Source organism: Lutra lutra, chromosome 11, assembly GCF_902655055.1.
Source record: "Lutra lutra chromosome 11, mLutLut1.2, whole genome shotgun sequence".
Classification (NCBI taxonomy): domain Eukaryota; kingdom Metazoa; phylum Chordata; class Mammalia; order Carnivora; family Mustelidae; genus Lutra; species Lutra lutra.
Window position 1 is genome coordinate 37,388,657 of NC_062288.1, and position 18,567 is coordinate 37,407,223.

Below are 18,567 nucleotides of genomic sequence, written 5' to 3' on the forward strand. Positions count from 1 at the left end.
TACATTAATAAATACAGCTTTAATCTTGACTAGAGTTAATTTCTTTTTCTTGTCTTTCTATTTCACTTGGAGAGGATCATGTCCCAAGACACTCTACATAAAATTCATGTATGTAAGCAATATGCTGGGGATGCAAATATAGTCGCATGTTCCACGCCCCTTCCTTCCAGCCAGGAAGGACTGGTGTCTGGTTGTTGTCAAAAGTCCTATTAAGAAATTCCGGAGCCACCTTTACATATCAGAACCAAAATAAAGGATTCGGAGAAATCAAGAGCAGCCAATGTGGACTTCAGTTAATCCGTGGCATCAGTAAAACTGCTGAAAATTTCAGTGGAAACATCCACAAAGAAATCATTTCACTGGACAGGAACAAATATGACCTAACGATTTGTAAAGGATCATTAGTCATCCCTGTAGGTAATTTAAGGCCAACTTTGACTTGAGTAGTCTTATTTAGAGCCTTGAGCATTTTTCTTTCCTACAAAATTTTCTACAAGCTTCAAGTTGCTACTAAGAATGAATTTCTTCAATAGCAAGGATTGACTATGTCACCTAACAGCTCACCATTCCTTCTCACAAGCATGTAAGAGAAACATGCGGCTGTGTCACAAATAACAATTTTTCGTGACTGTGCAGATAATTTTACACAAGGAAAGGTAATAAAAAAGCAAAAAATTAAATATGTATATATATATATATATATTTTTTTTTTTTCATCAGTGAGATTTGTGTGAAACTGTATTTCACCTAAGGGTGAGTGGTTATGACTGCATCATATGTCTTATACTTTCTCCTAGGTCTAAATTAGTATCTATATTGTTTGCCTGATTTACTAGCTCCCAAATGAGTAAGTTGTATTCCATTTATATATCAGTACTATGGGAAGAGAAAATGAAGAAGAAATTAAAGTTTTCTCCCATTTTTCTAGCCCGGGTACAAGGATGGATAGTGAAGGAATTCAAGAAGGGAAGTAGGGGAAAGAGAAGGAAATTTTAATTTGTCTTCTCCCTCAATGGAAAATGCTACCTGAGTATTGGATGAGTCTTATTCTGGGGTGAAAGGTAGGACTTTTGAAATGTATTATGGGAAAAAAAAAGAAATGTATTATGGGTACTCATGAATTAACACAGCTTCCCTTAACTAGATCCTGCTTTTTTAGAAGGAAATTATAGACATACATTGAATTTCTAAAGGTCTGATGCTTATGGTGGTCCTATGATTTAGCCTCTGAGAGAAGCAGGATGTGTGGAACATTCTGGGTGCCAGAATTAAAAGCCAGATCTCTTCTTCAGATGAAAGTCCTACTCATTAATTCCAAATGTGAGGGCTAAGCACAGTGAGAAGTCAGCTTCTCTATGAAGGTGAATATGGGGTGATTAGGCAGTTAATTGGCTTGTTCTATCTATGTCATATATTTGGTGTCATTTGACATTTTATAAAGTTTAAGTTGCTAGGTTTTGGCTCAACAGTATCGTTACCATGAGGAGCATTAGAGGTTGTGGGAGAATTGTCCCCTTGAAGGTGAGTGAGGCCTCACAGTCATTTTGGAAAGGGAAGCCCTATGGTTTCATAGCCCCACACACTGCTTTTATGATTGTACCATGAACAACTAAGGGGAATGAAAAGAGTATGGACATGGATCTCAGTGAACATTTAGAAATGACAGAGTGGTTTAATCAAAAAACAGAGTCCTTTCCTTTTTCCTATTAAGTGGAGAGGTCTATAACTTTAAATACTCTTGCCTTATTTTGAACTATAACAAATTTCTCACGTGCAACTTTATAGCAGATCTGGGCTATACTGAAAGTCAGTCAGAAAGGTTCAGTCGTAATTCTCCCAGGTTAAACAGTACTTTGCAGATATGCCTCTCTTTGAGAGAAGTATTTCATGGTGATCTGAGAAGAGGAGAAGGAGAACATGGAAGTAGAAATAGTGAATAAAGACAGGGCTTTATGAAGTTAAGGGAGAAAAACATGGCAAAGAAAAGTAGAATCAGAATGGAGAATGAAGGGGCGCCTGGGTGGCTCAGTGGGTTAAGCCTCTGCCTTTGGCTCAGATCATGGTCCCAGGGTCCTGGGATCGAGCCCCGTGTTGGGTTTTCTGCTCTGCTGGGAGCCTGCTTCCTCCTCTCTCTCTCTGCCTGCCTCTCTGCCTACTTGTGATCTCTGTCTGTCGAATAAATAAATAAAATCTTAAAAAAAAAAAAGAATGGAGAATGAAGTAATTCACCTTCACTAAGATTCTTTCAAGGAAAGAGGGAAAAAAAAAGGATGAAGTTAAAAAGAATGACAGACATGGAGAACCCAAACGAACTAACAGAGACCTATAGCTTAGTTGAATGGATGATTAAAGAATGGATAGATTGCAGTGTGGACTCTCAGGAAAGACTAACCTGGAAAGACTAATCTGAAATTTCCAATAGGTAGGATTCAGAATTCAGTGACTCTGAAGAGAACTGTTTTAACCTAAGGCTTAGAGAGTTAAACCTGCACCCAAACAGGAAAGGACAACGTCGGGCAAACAGCGGCTAATGGAGATAAAAATGAAACTTGTAAATGTTCGATTTGGAATGGGTACTGGTGAGACAGGTAGCCTATGATCAGACAGTCATCTGGAATCCTGGAAAATGACTCAGAGAAACCAGAACAAAGCTTAACTTTGACATTAGATGATTTATTTGTTTACTTCCTGATGTTTTCCCTATTCCTTCTCTACAGGAAGGACTTTATTCAGTTTTGTCACCCAAGAATCTAGAAAGAAATCTGGAACACAGTAAGCACTCGGTGAATGTTGGTTGCCTAGTTTAAGGGGTGATGTAGGGTCAGAATTTGGTAAGACAGCAAACATTATTCTTTTCCCAAAGAGCCCTAATTGTAGAGCCAAGAGATTCTAATTTCTACTTTTACTTTTATGATTTCTTTTATTTTGGACAAGGAGCATCACCTCTATGCCACTTCCCTGTCTATATAAAGACTCCTTGGCCAATCCTCCTTGACTAAAAGAACACACTTCCATATGTGAAGCATATTGATTCCCCTGGATCTGTCCAGCAGTCTAATTACTTAGTGCAGTTGTTTCTAAGATGTATTTTAGGCACCCTTATAAAAAAAAGATAAAAGCTTTTATGGAAGCCCCATATAGAAACCAGATGAAGGTAGAGTCTAAAAACTTGACTGTGGAGTTTGATACAGAACATGGAAATGAAATACCCTTGGACAGTGGTTCAGCTACTGGGTAGTACAACAGAATCTGCCCTGGTTTGAATCCACAAATGAGCACTCATCACTAATCTCCTCCCCAGCAAATTGTATTCCTTTGTTGCAGGGATGAGCTGGTCAGTGGAAACCACTTCTATTAATACACTCAGTCTAAATCACTAATTCAATGATGATGATTGAATAGAATAATCTTCATTTAAGGAGAACAAATTTCCTTGACATGTAAAGTTACATTGTTTTTATTTATTTATTTTTTGTGGAAAGAATATGAAATGTCAAAGTCTGAAAATAATGTGTCTATTCTCATAGATCAGCATTTCCAAAAGTGTATTCCATAGAATAGCAGTAATCCCATGAGAAGCAGCATAAAATAAAGTTTCCATGGCCAAAAATGTTTAGGAAATTAAGCATTTCCTATATTCTTCTTAGAGATCTACCATAGACATTAGCACATTAAAGTAGCTAATTTTCCTGTACCAAAACCACTAGTTTGACTTCATTAAGTCTTCATTCTCCAAACCTGTTTGACGATGAAAAAAATACTTTTTTTTGCAATCACAGTTATTAAGCCATCTACAGAATATACTTTGGAAAATGCTCTTTTGGCTCGATGGCAATTTCTAACCCACCATAGTCTATTAAGTTTGCAAGTCATGAGAAAGAGCTGCCCTTTTACTTAAAAATTTCTTTTTTCTTCTCCATGGAGCAAAAGTGGAATTTCTGAGGTCTTAAATATTCCCCAGCCTTGGTACAAAGCCCAAAGCTATAAAAGGCATCTCAGAGGCAATTGCTCCTTTGGAGCATTATTCGTTAAGATCCTCTCCCCTAATACCCTGGCTATGAGAACAGGAGTGGGATGAGGGTATGGGCAAAGAGCAGGAAGGAGAAGAAACAGGCACTTTTTATCTCAGAGTAGCTATAGCCTTTTGTCACCCAAGGCCTAGAATCCGTTTCAAATCTGAAATTTGACACTTGTTTTGAAGATAGATCTATCTAGTAAGCTTCTGTAGATATAGTCCAAGTGGACAGGTAAATATATTTTGTGAAGCCACAAGGTCTGCTGGTTTGTTGCCTTAACAATGCCTTCTGTTTGGATAATGCCTTATTACATGATCTATTAGGAAATTGTTCTTCATTACTACAGGAACTCACTTGCCAAGATACAATGTCATCATAAACCCAATTTCTGTTGGCCTATTGTGCAAAGCAAAACAACTTTTTGCTTCTCATCATGGGTTTAAAAATGCTCATCTGACTCCAAGCTCCATGTTTAGTTAGTAAGAATTGGTATCTCTGCCTTGGGGAGCTGTTTTTGGTAAACAGGTTGGCACATCATGTAAAAGAGTCTAGATGAGAAGGGAAGCAGAATAAAAATGATGTCATATTGGAAAAAAATGACTTTTCCTTTGATTCTTGTCAAGGGCCCGACATAGTAAGTGTTCAATAAACATTTATCAAATGAAAAAGATAGATTGCCTCTAAGCAGTTGGCTAGGCAACATTAATCAGTGAGAAATCTTGGAGAAGTGGTTCAGAATCATGTGCAGTTCAAAAGTGTGACATTACTCAAATGGATACTATTAATGAATAATTAGATAGTACTTCATTAATTAAGACTAATTTGAGGAAAAGGCATTGTGACCTCATCAATCCTTTCTAGTACTGGATCCACAATAGCAGCCATGATAGAGAAAGGAAAGATAGGAACTGTTTGGCTCAAATCAGTTTAATTAAAAGCACATCATGCACTTATTATGTGTGTTTTAATACCATCTCAGGATAAAGTTTAACTTCAGTATGTGAGAAGTTGGAAGAAAAAATAGTCCAGTTTAAAGGATCAGCATGAGCAAAGATGAGGATGTGGGAATCATTGACTATATTGAAGAAACTCTAATTTGGCTGATTTTGAAGTTCATGTTCTTAGTCATTACACATATACTGCCATCTGACATGAAAGGAATACTCAGCTTTGGACAAATGGAATTCGAGTTGTCAACAGGGTCATCTGTATGGAGAACCTAAAATGCACCTGATTTTTTTTTTTAAGATTTTATTTATTTTCTAGAGAGAGAAAGAGAGAGAGTACTAGCAAGGGGGGAGTGGCAGACAGAGGGAGAGGGAGAAGCAGGCTCTCCGCTGAGCAGGAAGCCTAACTCGGAGTTTGATCCCAGGACCCTGGGATCATGATCTGAGCTGAAGGCAGCCATTTAACTGACTGAGCCACACAGCCACCCCCAAATGCACCTGATTGTAATAAGAGCTTTACAGCTTCTGTATAAATTCATAACTTCATACACTCATGGTTTCTGTTGAGATCAGCTATGGTGAATATGGTGAGAGGAGTCATTGCAGTGTAATAGAAAAAAAAAATCTTGGGCTAAGGAATAAGGAATCTACATTCTAATCCTAAAATGACCTCAAACTCATCATGTGACTTTTTAAAAAATTTTTTAAATTTTTTTATTAACATATAATGTATTATTAGCCCCAGGGGTACAGGTCTGTGAATCGCCATTGTTATACACTTCACAGTACTCACCATAGTACGTACCCTCCCCAATGTCCATAACCCCACCACCTTCTCCCTATTCATCATATGACTCTTAAGCATGTTACTGCACCTTTCTGGACCTCCATTTAATTATCTATAAATTAGACAATGGGACTATAATTAAGGGTTCTTCATACTCCAACATTGGCTCTAAATGGAACTGTAATAAAATATAAAGAAGATATTTTGGAGAAAGGGAAACCATAGCAATTAGATAAATATTGGGTCTTTCTGACCCTCCAATAGAAAATAAACAAAGACATCATTTTTCACATTATGTTCTCTAAAATATGATCATTGTGACCACTCATTTAATAATGAAAAAGGAAGGAGTAGTTCACCAGGACAAGGTTTGAGAAATGTGGAACACTATGTGGTCTTTTCTGGAAAAAAATTTTATGTTTATGTTAGGATACTAAAGGTTCTGAGAAGTCCTGCAACAATGGACCTTCTAACTAAATTCACTTAAGTTAGCTCTTTTTATCAATTACTTTACCATTAATAATGTGTAATTAACACTCAAGGAATGGACAGGCAAATTTAACTAATAGTTGACTTCCACTGATTTCAATAAATGAAAGCTATGCTACTCTCTATTAGCAGAAAGACTGTAGTTACAGGCAACTGTTACAGATTTATTAGCATCTCTTTATTATACTGGAATAGAAATGACAGGACTTTGCCACAACTTATCTAAATTTCTGTAACTCTGATGAATAGATGATTTAGTTGAATATGTTGGTGCTATTACAGCATAGGGAGTACAGCCAATAGTGTGTGTGTGTATGTGTGTGTGTGTGTTTGTGTGTGTGTATGTGTGTATATATCTTTTGTTTTGAAAGTCTGCTTTCACAAATACTGATATATGAAAAGTGTCCTTCTTTCTTACCCAGAAGACTTCCTGCTAGGTGATGTACTGCTTGATTCAAATTATAAACTCTTTTAAGTCAAATAGTCCAACACACACCAAACCATCCCATAAATACCAACAGGAATTTAAAATTGTGGGTTTATGATTTGGTCCTTATTTACACATTATTGTGTCCTAATACACCTTTGACAAACTTCTTCTTTCAGAAAAAGATATGCCTGATTTCACTGGGTGATGGAACTGGAAGAGACTCCAGAATTCAAATTTTCCAAAACTCTCACTATAGAGGTGAGTTAATGAAAGCCTACTGAAGTGATTTCCCTCAAATTGGTTAGGAGGTTAGTGGAAGAGCTCTAGTTAAAGCCCTGTTATATTCCCAAATGGGTGTACACTGTAAACCCCTACAATGCCTCACCTCGAAGGTTTTTTCTAGCTTCAGCCTTCTGCTAGTAAAGCCTGTAAGGTCTAGTCTAGTTGGGATAGAAGTAATCCACAACCACAGCTCATCCTTGTGCCCAGTGTGTTTCCTCTTATTCACCCTCATGAGTTCCATTTGGTTCTGATTTCAAAGATACCTTGGGGAAGAAGATGCTTAGGCCTGAATAAAGTGGATTAAATAAAGGAATACCCTGTGGTATTATTCAAAATGGCTAACAGTGGCTGCTATTTCCACATCCACCAATCAGAACAACTGCTGGCTATTAACCACAGCTCTGTTGTGCCGGTGCTCACCAGCTGTAGGCCAGCCGTGGAGTTCTCCACTTCCCTCCTCTATCCCATAGCGCTGATTTTCACTGTGCATGTATCTCCGTATGATTGTGTTTGCAGAAATGAAGGTGGAGTGGAATGAAGCAGAGAGCTCTTATTGTATTTATAAATTCACTCATCAAATATTTACTGAGTCAGATGCACTTTTTGCTCTTAGGCACCATTATGTACTACAGAGAATGCCTGAGTGGGAGCTATTCTTATGGACCCCCTTTATTTATATATTCTTCCCAATCCCTTCACCATTTCTGGGATTGTACATGAAGATATTTCACTGAGAACCTTACAAGGGACAAGTCTGTTCCTGTTTTTCTAATTCTAGTAGTATATATTTACTAATAGAGAAAGGCACTATCGAATATAATTTAATCATTACAAAGCTTTCCTTTTCTTCCTATTAAATTATTTAAAGGCCCATTTCCCTGACATTTTGAGTGCCTTGGAAATTATCCTTTTTGCAGGGCTATGTAAGCAGTTCAAAGTTTCTGTAAAATTAGCTGGATTCCCTCTTAAAACAGAGACTCAGTGGGATTAATGACATCAGGGATGGCCAGCCAAGCTGGAACCCTCAGTGTCAGCCATGATGACGCAAATGGTTTTCATCGTAGCAGTTGTTTCCCACCATGACCTTAACAGCTAATATTCAAGATGGCAGTCTAAGGAACTTGTCTAAAATGATGGTATCAAAGTAAATTTCAATATGAGAATTTAGTATTTCAGGTGAAGCCAACATTTTGCAACCTGCTTTATTAAACAAAGCTTTGTACTTTCTTTTTAAGATTTTATTTATTGATTTGTGAGAGAAAGAGAGAGAATAAATAGTGGGGAGGACCAGAAGGGGGACAGAGTGACAGAGAAAGAGAGAGGCAGACTCCCTGCTGAGCAGGGGGCCTGATGCGGGGCTCAACCCCAGGATCCTGGAATCATGACCTGGGCCAAAGGCAGACACTTAACCAACTGAGCCACTCAGGAACCTTGGTACTCTCTTTATTAAAATAAAACTTGCATGTGACTCACTTTGTCAGTTCACTTTTTAAAAATTATATATGTAAAGAAGCTTTGGTCCCTAAAATAAGACTTGGCCAATCTGACATTTAATTAGGAATATCAAAGAAGTAATCTTAATGCATGTGATTTGGTTTGGGGATATAGATGGGATAATAACTGAGAAGCAGGCAGCCAAGTTCAGTGAATTCAGAATGTGTCTGGGAGGCATCTAGATAATCTCCATCCATACGTAATCCTTATTCATATTTTCCCAATCTCTGGCTGAATTTCTATGACAGCTCTTTGTACTTCCCCTGCCTCCCTCTGGTGGTTTGCATTCAGTGATAGTAGCTAACGGAAACACAGGAGAGGTAAGTGCTAGAATTCATGTCGTGCCAATGAAGTGAACTGGAGTAACTGAGTTGACCAAGAGTTTACTCTAACAGGACCTGTGACTCTTTCCAAAGGAAACTTGACTGGCAACTGCTTCTCTAATGTCAGCTGACTAACATAAGTTCACTGCTCTGCTGTTGCTATTGGGCAGAATAGCTAATGGGCAGGTCTTCCTGGGGCCTGAACTAACTGCTGGCAGGAAGGGGACAGGTAACACAGCTCTTCCCTTAGCCTCTCTGTTCTCTGCTATAGGAGTGAAATACAACACGCCTTTGAACTTAAGGTTTTAGGTTCAGGAAAGTTGTTTTTGTTTTTTTAAGATTTTATTTATTTGTTTGAGAGAGAAAGATTGAGAGTGAGAGAGAGCATGAGAGGGGAGAAGGTCAGGGGAAGAAGCAGACTCCCCATGGAGCTGGGATCCCAAAGCAGGACTTGATCCCAGAATTCCAGGATCATGACCTAAGCCGAAAGCAGTTGCCTAACCAACTGAGCCACCCAGGCGCCTTCAGGAAAGTTTTGATATTCTTTGGAAAGATATAGATGGAACCTACTGTTTATTAAGAAAACCTATTATTATCATGGCTGATTGATACACAGGACTATATAGTAGTCTTTAGCCAAAGTAAAATATGTATTAAAATGGACTTTTTTTTTTTTTAAAGAAAAAACTGATGGGAAAGGAAGGAAGGAAACTAAAATGAACCGAGTACACTCTAAGAGCCGGGTAATTATATTTATAACATTATCCTCACATCAAATGCAAATAAACATTATCCCCACTTTATGCATAAGGAAACAAAAGTTTGCAGATGTTAAGTGACTTTACTAAGTTCTCACAGTCAATGAGGGGGGCAGAGACAAAATTTGAAAACAGTTCTTCAAAACCACACTCTCTTCATATTTCACACTGATTCTAGAAGTACAGACATTTAAAATCAATATTAGGTAATGACAGTTTGAAAATAAGTTGTCAGTAATTTTATTTTTTAGAAAGAATTGTCTGTGCTTTAAAAAGTGTGTGAAATTTTGTTTTGGAAAATGTGTAGAAGTTTGGTAGACATTTATTGCCTCTTAAATTGACAATTTGAAGATCGTTAAATATGTTAAGCATATTTCATTCTTTCTCTTGGTTTAGATATTGTACATTATATTTTATAGAATTCTAATTTGTCATATGTTTTTAATAATTGATTGTAAATAATGACAATATATTTCCCTTTAGAGCCACTTCATGAATATTCCTTGTTGAAGGGTTATGGGCCGATAAGGATTCTTAGTTTTCATTAGCAATCCATTATAACCACAAAAAACCTCCAACAAAGACCAAATCTTAAAGGCATTAAGAGATTATGATCACTCATTTTAAAATCATTAGATAGGACACCTGGGGCGGCTCAGTCAGTTAAGCCTCCAACTCTAAATTTTGGCTTAGGTCATGATCTCAGGGTTGTGAGATCAAGTGTCTCATTGGGCTCCATACTGGGTGTGGAGCCTGCTTAAGATCCTCTCTGTCCCTCTCCCTCTGCCCCTCCCTACCAACAAAATAAAACTATTAGACAAATATTATTTTCCTAGGTCAACTGTATTAACTATATTGACTTTTACCTAAATCATACAAGTAAACTAATAATCATACTTTGGAATAATTATTGCTTAATGACAAATGTAAATTATTTATATTCTTTTTCATACTTAACAGTATTGAAGCAATTATTCACAAGTGCTTCAATGTCAGTTTCAAAGTTGCTCTCTGTGGAATTGTGCTAATTCTAAAGTTGGTCACCAAGGTGAATATTGGGCTAGATTACAACTAATACTCCTCGATTAACTACTTCAATATTCTTACAATATGTAATTTAAAAATGCAGTACTATATTCTCTCCTTCTATCAGAATTAAATGCAGAATCTATACAACCAAAGATAATTAAGATCAAAATCAAAATACTCAATTCATCAAGGATCTTCTTAGCCCTGTATCAGTGGTAAGGCTAATGTTGATCCCAGGGCTCTCCTAAACCAAAGAACTGTGGGAAATAGAGCCAGCCAAATGTTTCCATCTGGTCCATATCAACTGCTGTTTTAGAGTTAGCTTAATTAAGCATTGGCAAGAAAAATGCTGAAATAATTTAGAAAGGTGTAAAGAGAAGCCCGTTAAAACAAACACATAACAAAGAAACTTTCAAACATAAAAAACAACAATTTTAGGGGGTGCCTGGGTGGCTCAGTTGGTTAAGCCTCTGCCTTTGGCTCAGGTCATGATCCCAGGGTCCTGGGATCGAGCCCCACATCGGACTCCCTGCTCAGCAGAGAGCCTGCTTCTCTGTGTGCCCTTCTGCCTACTTGTGCTCTCTCTCTCTCAAATAAATAAATAAAGTCTTTTATTTATTTATTTTTTAATATTTTATTTGTTTATTTGACAGAGAGAGATCACAAGTAGGCAGAGAGGCAGGCAGAGAGAGAGAGAGAGAGAGGGGGAAACGGGCCCCCTGCTGAGCAGAGAGCCCGATGTGGGGCTTGATCCCAGGACCCTGAGATCATGACCTGAGCCAAAGGCAGAAGTTTAACCCACTGAGCCACCCAGGCACCCCAAATAAAATCTTTTTAAAAAAAAGCAACACCTTTAGGAGTGGTTTGCTCATATTGCCATCAGTTAATACTTTGCTAAATGCCTTGGAGGTTCATAGTTCAGGGCACTGGATTAATTGCAGTTCAATTCTAATTTGTCTCCCTAGAACAGAGATATTTCTTATGGAGCTCTGTGTATATACAAATTCGAGACTTGAAGCGGGCAGCAAACATCACTGTAAAGTGCCCAAACCCACCTACTATATATATGTGTGTGTATGTATGTATATATACATATATATATGTGTATATATATACCCACAACTGACAGAAAGTTGACATGACCCCATGGGCTGACAATATTTACTAGAACAGGAAACAAAATCAATAGCACAATTGGAAATATAGTCTAGAAACTGTTACCTTGACTTATTTTTAAGATTAGGATATTTATCACAGTCATTCAGAAATGTCTTTGAAGTTATTTTTTAATTAAAACTTGGTGTTTCTTGAAAAATAAAATAGCAAAAGTCCTATTTCGTTATAAGAAGACAATATGGAAGAATTTGATTGTCATAAAGATGTGTCCTATGGCAAAAATGTGGTTTGCTATTTTCACACAATACTATCAAAGACACAAAATTCAACAGCACCCTATTTAAGAGCAATGATAATATTATGATCAGCAGCACATTTTTCCTTGTATCAACATAAATTTTAGATGCTTAAAACAAATCAGAATATGTCTCTTTTGGCTAATTTAGTTGAAGCAGGAAAAAATATTGCAACATAAGGGTTCATGCATTTTAACATAATTTCTTGGTGGGATTTTACCACAAGAAAGCTTAAATATTATAAGCCTTATACTAATGGGGATATATAACTATCTTCTGGCAAAGTTTTGCTTTATTAACTGCATAAGTCTGTAAACTATAAACAACTTTACAATATGTGTCAAAATCCTTAAAACATGGAGATCCTTTGATGTGATTTTTTTCTAAATATATAATCATAAATTGGCTCATATTTAATTATAGAAATAGCCATTATAATATCGTCTACTGTGGTGGAATTTGGAAATAATCTAAATGCCCAAAAGAATGGATTTGTTAAATAAACTTCAGTACATCGACACTATGGAAATCTGTGCAGCCATTGAAAATTATATTAGAATATTTAATTATATTATTACATATTTATTACATTAACACTTTTGAAAAGGACTACAAATTGAATGTACTGCATAATCTTGTTTTTGTAAATATATATATATATATATATATATGCACAGAAGAACAGCTTGAAGAATAGGATAAAATTTATTTTCCTGAGTTCTTTTTTTTTTTTTAAAGATTTTATTTATTTGAGAGAGAGACAGAGCATGAGCAGAGGGGAGAAGACAGAGGGAGAAGCAGACTCCCCGCTGAGCAGGGAGCCTGTTGCGGTACTAGATTGTAGGACCCAAGGATCGTGACCTGAGCGGAAGGCAGACGCTTAACCGGCTGAGCCACCCAGGTGCCCGCGTGTTCTGAGTTCTTATTAGGCAGCCGGCACTATCAGTGTACTATTTTCCTTAATCCTTTCAGTAGCCTTTCTGTGCAGATAATATTATTGTTATTATAATTTTGTAGCTATGGAAACTGAGCCTTAGGGGCTAGGTAAAACATTAGATTGGCTGTGTAATAAACAACCCCCCAAGTCTCAGTGGCCTAAAAGAACAGGTATTTATTATTACTATTATTATGTTTTGCTCAAGTGACATGGAGCTATAGGGCAGCTGAGGCTCCCTCCCTAGGTCTCCTTCCTCCGACTTTTTCTCTGTGACCAAGGCTGAAGGAGCAGCCGGGAACCTGATTGTGTTGCTGTCCTGGCAGGGGGTTGTCAGGCCAGAGGAGCCAAACTACAAAATGGCATTTCAAACTTTGCTCTGATGGGGTAAGGCACAGCTTCTCAGTCACCTCACACTGACCTAAGCAAGTCACAACATGAAGCCCAAAGTCAATGTATCAGGAACAAATAATCCTTTTCTGAGTAAAGAGAAAGTAAATAATTAGAAACACACACACACACACACCCACCCCTGGGACAACTGCACAAATTTTCACAGTAGAGTCATGGCAAAGAGGATACTAAAACCTCACCAGGAGGTGGGTTTGCAGGTGATTTTCTTTTGCTTACCTGCATTTTCTAACTTCTATAATGTGTAGGAATTGCATTTGAAATATAGAGGGAGGGGGGAGAGAAGACAAAATAAACTAACTTGGATTTATTCTGGGCTTTATTTGGTGTTGCTAATAGGAAGTTCCCTGTGGTGTAGTGGAGAATAAGAATGCTTTACAGAGGAGAAGAGAAAATGACGTTCATCTCACCTTAATTGTTTGGCCCTGATTTTAATCTGTCTTCTGGTAACTGAAAGAATACTTTAAAGAAATGTTTGACAATAATCCCCGATAAGGAATACCCCACAGATTAAAAGAGGGCACTTCAACCAAGTGGGAGTGCCATTTCGGAGCGGCCCATTCTCGGTAATTAAAGCTTCATTCATGATACCAACAGTAAGTTGCAATTAAAAAAATGAGTTAGTACTAAATTAGCAATATGTTTAAGACAGAATGTCTGCTGGTCTTTCTAATTACATCTCCTAAGAGTACCCTGATGGTGATTAGCTGTTAAAAATATATTTTTTATATTTTTATATGATTCACAGACCTGTACCCCTGGGGCAAATAATACATTATACATTAATAATAATAATAATAAATATATTTCACAAATGTAATTACTAAACTATAAAGGGAAATGAATCTCAGTGGCCAATGAGGAATAGTCATAATATACCCATAAAAACAACTGCAAACAAAGGCGGAACACGTTTGGTTGATATTATAGAAAATTGCCCAAGTTTTCCATTTTACCTCTTATCACTGTTTTGCTTCTTTGGAAATTCCCACAAGCAGGAGAAAAAAAAAATAACATATTCTATCTTACATTTCATATCTGCCTTTCCTAATGAGCACTATGGTAACATTACTTAAATGTAGCTAAAAATAGGTAAATTTTGCAACATCTGTGCTTGAAATAAAGGCAAGGCCTGACTGCAAAATAACCATAAGATAGTTACAGTATCTAACCTCAGCAATAACTGGTACTCAGAGAATGCCAGCAGGAATTCTTTAACCACATACTGTTTTCTCTGTTCAGCAATATCTTTTCCTTTCTCTCACTGTATGTGAAATCTGTGATCTGCCATCTTGGACAGACACTCAAATAATACTTGTAAATAAGATAGGCCTCTATATCTATCACAGTCCTTAAGGTTATAAGATCAAAAAGAGAAAAATGTTCAATGACTAGGCTTGTGATATCTATCAGACAAAAAAAAAAAAAAAAAAAAAAAAAGCCCCATTGGCAGCTCTGTGTAAATTACATCCATGGTATATCTTGAAATGGTATTTTTTTAGCATGACATTTCTCAGAAAGAGAGAGGCGTTACATAAACGTTCAAAAAACAAAACTAAAAAAAAAAAAAAAAAAAAACAACCCTCAGCCACACCATCAAAAAACTACAATAAAAAATAAGCAAAGCACCTGAATGGAAATGTCTCCAAAGAAGAAATACAAATGGCCAATAAGCACATGAAAAGATGCTCAACATCTCTAATCACGAGGGAAATACAAATCAAAACCACAGTGAGATACCACCTTGGTGGGAAATTGGAGAGGTTATTGTTTCATGGGTACACCATTTCAGTTCTGCAGGATAAGAAAAAGTTCTGGAGATGGACGGTGGTGCTCGTTACACAGCTAGGTGAATGTACTTAATGCTGTGGAACTGTGTACTTAAAAATGGTTAAGATGGTGAATTCTGTGTTATGTGTATTTTACCACAGTGAAAAATAAAAGTAATAGAAGAAAAGACAGAAGAAAAAAAAAGAAGAAGCTCTGAATGGTCTCATTTCGAGTTCATCACTGACATGATGGGAAAGGATCAAGTAACTGGCTGGGATGGGGCTGAGGGGGAGATAGGAAGTGCCAGCTTGCATATATGGATTCAAGACCCAGCTCTGCCATCCACTGCTTGTGGGAATCTGGGCAAGACAGGACTGTGGATGTGTACAATGAGAAATCACACTATAAGCCCCCTGACCTCTAGTAACTCTACAATTGAATGAAGATGGAGAATGATGAACAGAGAATTAAGCTCCACAATACTCAGTGACTGGGGACAAAGGAAGAAGGAGACAAAAGATTTCCTAGGGCCTAAAGGATACATTGTGTACTCTTCTCTCTCCCTATGGGGCAAGATCCCTTCTCCCCTCTGGAGGACAGCGTGCCAAACATGGAAAACTCAGTTCCATGACACAGCTTAGAAAGGAGCAGATGCCTTGCTTCCCTAGAGACTGGTTTGGAAAGAATCATGAGGACATCCATTCCTGGATAGCTCCAGAATGTGGCCAAGAAATAGAAGACATTCAATCAGGTCTATTAGCTATTTCAATAGCTTTTCTCTTTTCCTTGTGGGCATCGCACAATTCCTAGTGAAAATGCAGTGACAGCTGCCTTGTGCCGCCATCAGAAACAGAGTGCTGTGTCATCAAAATGCTTCACTGGGTGGTTTTGCCCAGTTAATAAGCACATCAATGGTGAGTGCTGAAATCATCATAAAAAAGCAAAAAAAAAAAAAAAAAGCATAAAACAAAACTGAATCATAAACTAAGACAAACAAACAGTAAGATTCTCAATAGAAACTAGTCAAATCTCCAATGTACTTAGGTCAACAAAAGAGAGGACCAAGTCAAAGCAAAATGTAGTATATTTTCCAGTTGGCTATATTGGAAGTGTGGCTATCAGACGGCATGTGGACTAACAAAGGAGGGTGGGCTTTTTTTTTTTTTAAATATACTCCTATTAAAGCATTAAAAGCAATTGTTTTTAATGCAATTTAACTGAATTTAAGCCTTGATTCTGTTTCCAATGGCATTGAATTCTCATGTAGCAATGAACAGAATGAAAGTCATAACTGTGAAGAGTTGAGTGGTCTAGTGGGTTGGGTCATTGCGATATATTTAATTAATCCAATCTGAAATGAAGCCCATCAGGGGCATCACAGATAGAGGGACATATGGAGCTATTTGTAAGCTAACCACTGTGTGCCTAGGGCAGTGCTTAAGGCCTTCACTCACATCACCTGAATTAACTCTGCAGCCACAAGAGGGGAGGTTTGTAGGTGAAAAAGTGGCAGATCCGGGATTCAATATCAGATCATAAGATCTTGCACTCCAGGGACCCAGTGAATTTGTAGTAAACTCTCCCTGATTTTAATTTCCACAGAGTTGGGTTAAAAGTTGGGAAATTGGGTTCCTCTTTCCTGCTCCCTTGTTCAAAATTAAACAAACTGGGACTCAGTACAGAAAACAACTGGCTAAGTCTTTTCTACTTCTCACTAGTCACAAAACGACTGACATAAGCTGTGCACTCTGGCAGTCAGGAGTATTTGGAGAATTAACTTCAAATAGATTGCGCTTATATTATGCCAAAATAAGTGCCAGGAGAGAGTAAATCAATTAATGAAGTGAAAATTTCAGACAAACTAGGAGTTAGATATTAGGTAGTTATGTGGTTCTCACATCAGTTTATGGGTGACTTGAGCAAAGGAATTCAAGAATCATTTGTCTCACCCATTTATGTCTTCTACTCCATGTGTGTACACAAATGTGGACTCATATATGTACTCTTTTTTGGAATTGACCGGAAAAAGATGTTATTTGTTCATGTTAAGAATGAAAGTGTGGACAGTGATTATAGACCAAAATTTCATAAACATCAGTGTTACAAGAAAGAAGTTCATGAGCCATCTAAAAAGCTTCGTGACCTTCATTTATAGAAGAAGAACACTAGATATTTTCCCAAACAGGTCACTAAATTTTAAATACACCAGAATTATAGGGACTCTGATAAATAGATGATAAGAAATGTTTGATATGATCCAAGATTTTCATTTTTGTAGGATATAATATATAATAATTATCATGATTGGGTAATGTGTAAAGCTTTCAACATTGCCTTTATATTATGATATCAAGGAAAATTTTATACATGTACTTCTTTATGAATGTATTTTTAGAATTAAGTTAGTTTTGAAGGACTCTTCAGTTGAGATTTGACTTAAGGGTCATTCAGTTAACGATGCTTGAGTCAAGGACTCTGTCCCAGTTACATTTTTAATTCAAGGACTATGTTTTACATTCTAAAAATATTAGAAAATGATTTCCAAAATAAATTGATAGAAGTTTCAAAAAGGACTTGGACCATCTCCTTGTTTAGTGGTTAGAAAGGATGAATTAATAAAGATGTTCTTCTTGGGACCTATACAACAAAATAACTTTGACATCAGATTGAAAGAATTAGAAAGATTTTTCATCTTATTATTTTTTTTTTTTAGATTTTATTTAGTTATTTGACAGACAGAGATCACAAGTAGGCAGAGAGGCAGGCAGAGAGAGAGGAAGGGAAGCAGGCTCTCTGCTGAGCAGAGAGCCCGACGCGGGGCTCGATCCCAGGACCCTGAGACCATGACCTGAGCCGAAGGCAGAGGATTAACCCACTGAGCCACCCAGGCGCCCCTCATCTTATTTTTTAATACTGTGTCTTTGTGTATGTATTTAAGTTATTCTATGCAATATAATGAGATGGTTAAATAAGATAACAAGAGTGGCTCCTTGTGTCAGTAGCCAAACTGGTAATAGCATGTCAAAACCATTTGAATCTACTAAATTATGTTGATATTTGCCCAACAATAACAGCAACATAAGGCCGAAAAAAGAAAAAAAAGAAAGAAAGAAAGAAAGAAAGAAAGAAAGAAACAGACTATTTTCCAAAACAAGATGACATTGTAGTAAGTTTTAAAAATAAAAGTAAGGGTGCCTGGGTGGCTCAGTGGGTTAAGCCTCTGCCTTCGGTTCAGGTCATGATCCCAGGGTCCAGGAATAGAGCCCCGCATCAGGATCCCTGCAGGGAGCCTGCTTTCCCCTCTGTCTCTGCTTGCCTCTCTGCCTACTTGTGATCTCTCCCTCTCTCTGTCAAATAAATAAATAAAATATTTTAAAAATAAAAAAATAAAAAGTAAAACTAAGGTTTCCTATCAAGAAATCAAATTGGCTAGATATTTTAAAATGTTTTAACTTTTCTGGTTATTTTGCATTAATCACAGTAAA

The 18,567-nt window shown here is 37.1% G+C and overlaps 1 protein-coding gene across 1 annotated transcript in view; it reads right to left on the reverse strand.

Moving 5' to 3' along the window:
* CALCR (calcitonin receptor) overlaps positions 1–18,567 on the reverse strand; it is a 154,815-nt gene that overhangs the window by 63,006 nt on the left and 73,242 nt on the right. The gene's annotated exons all lie outside the window — the stretch shown is intronic.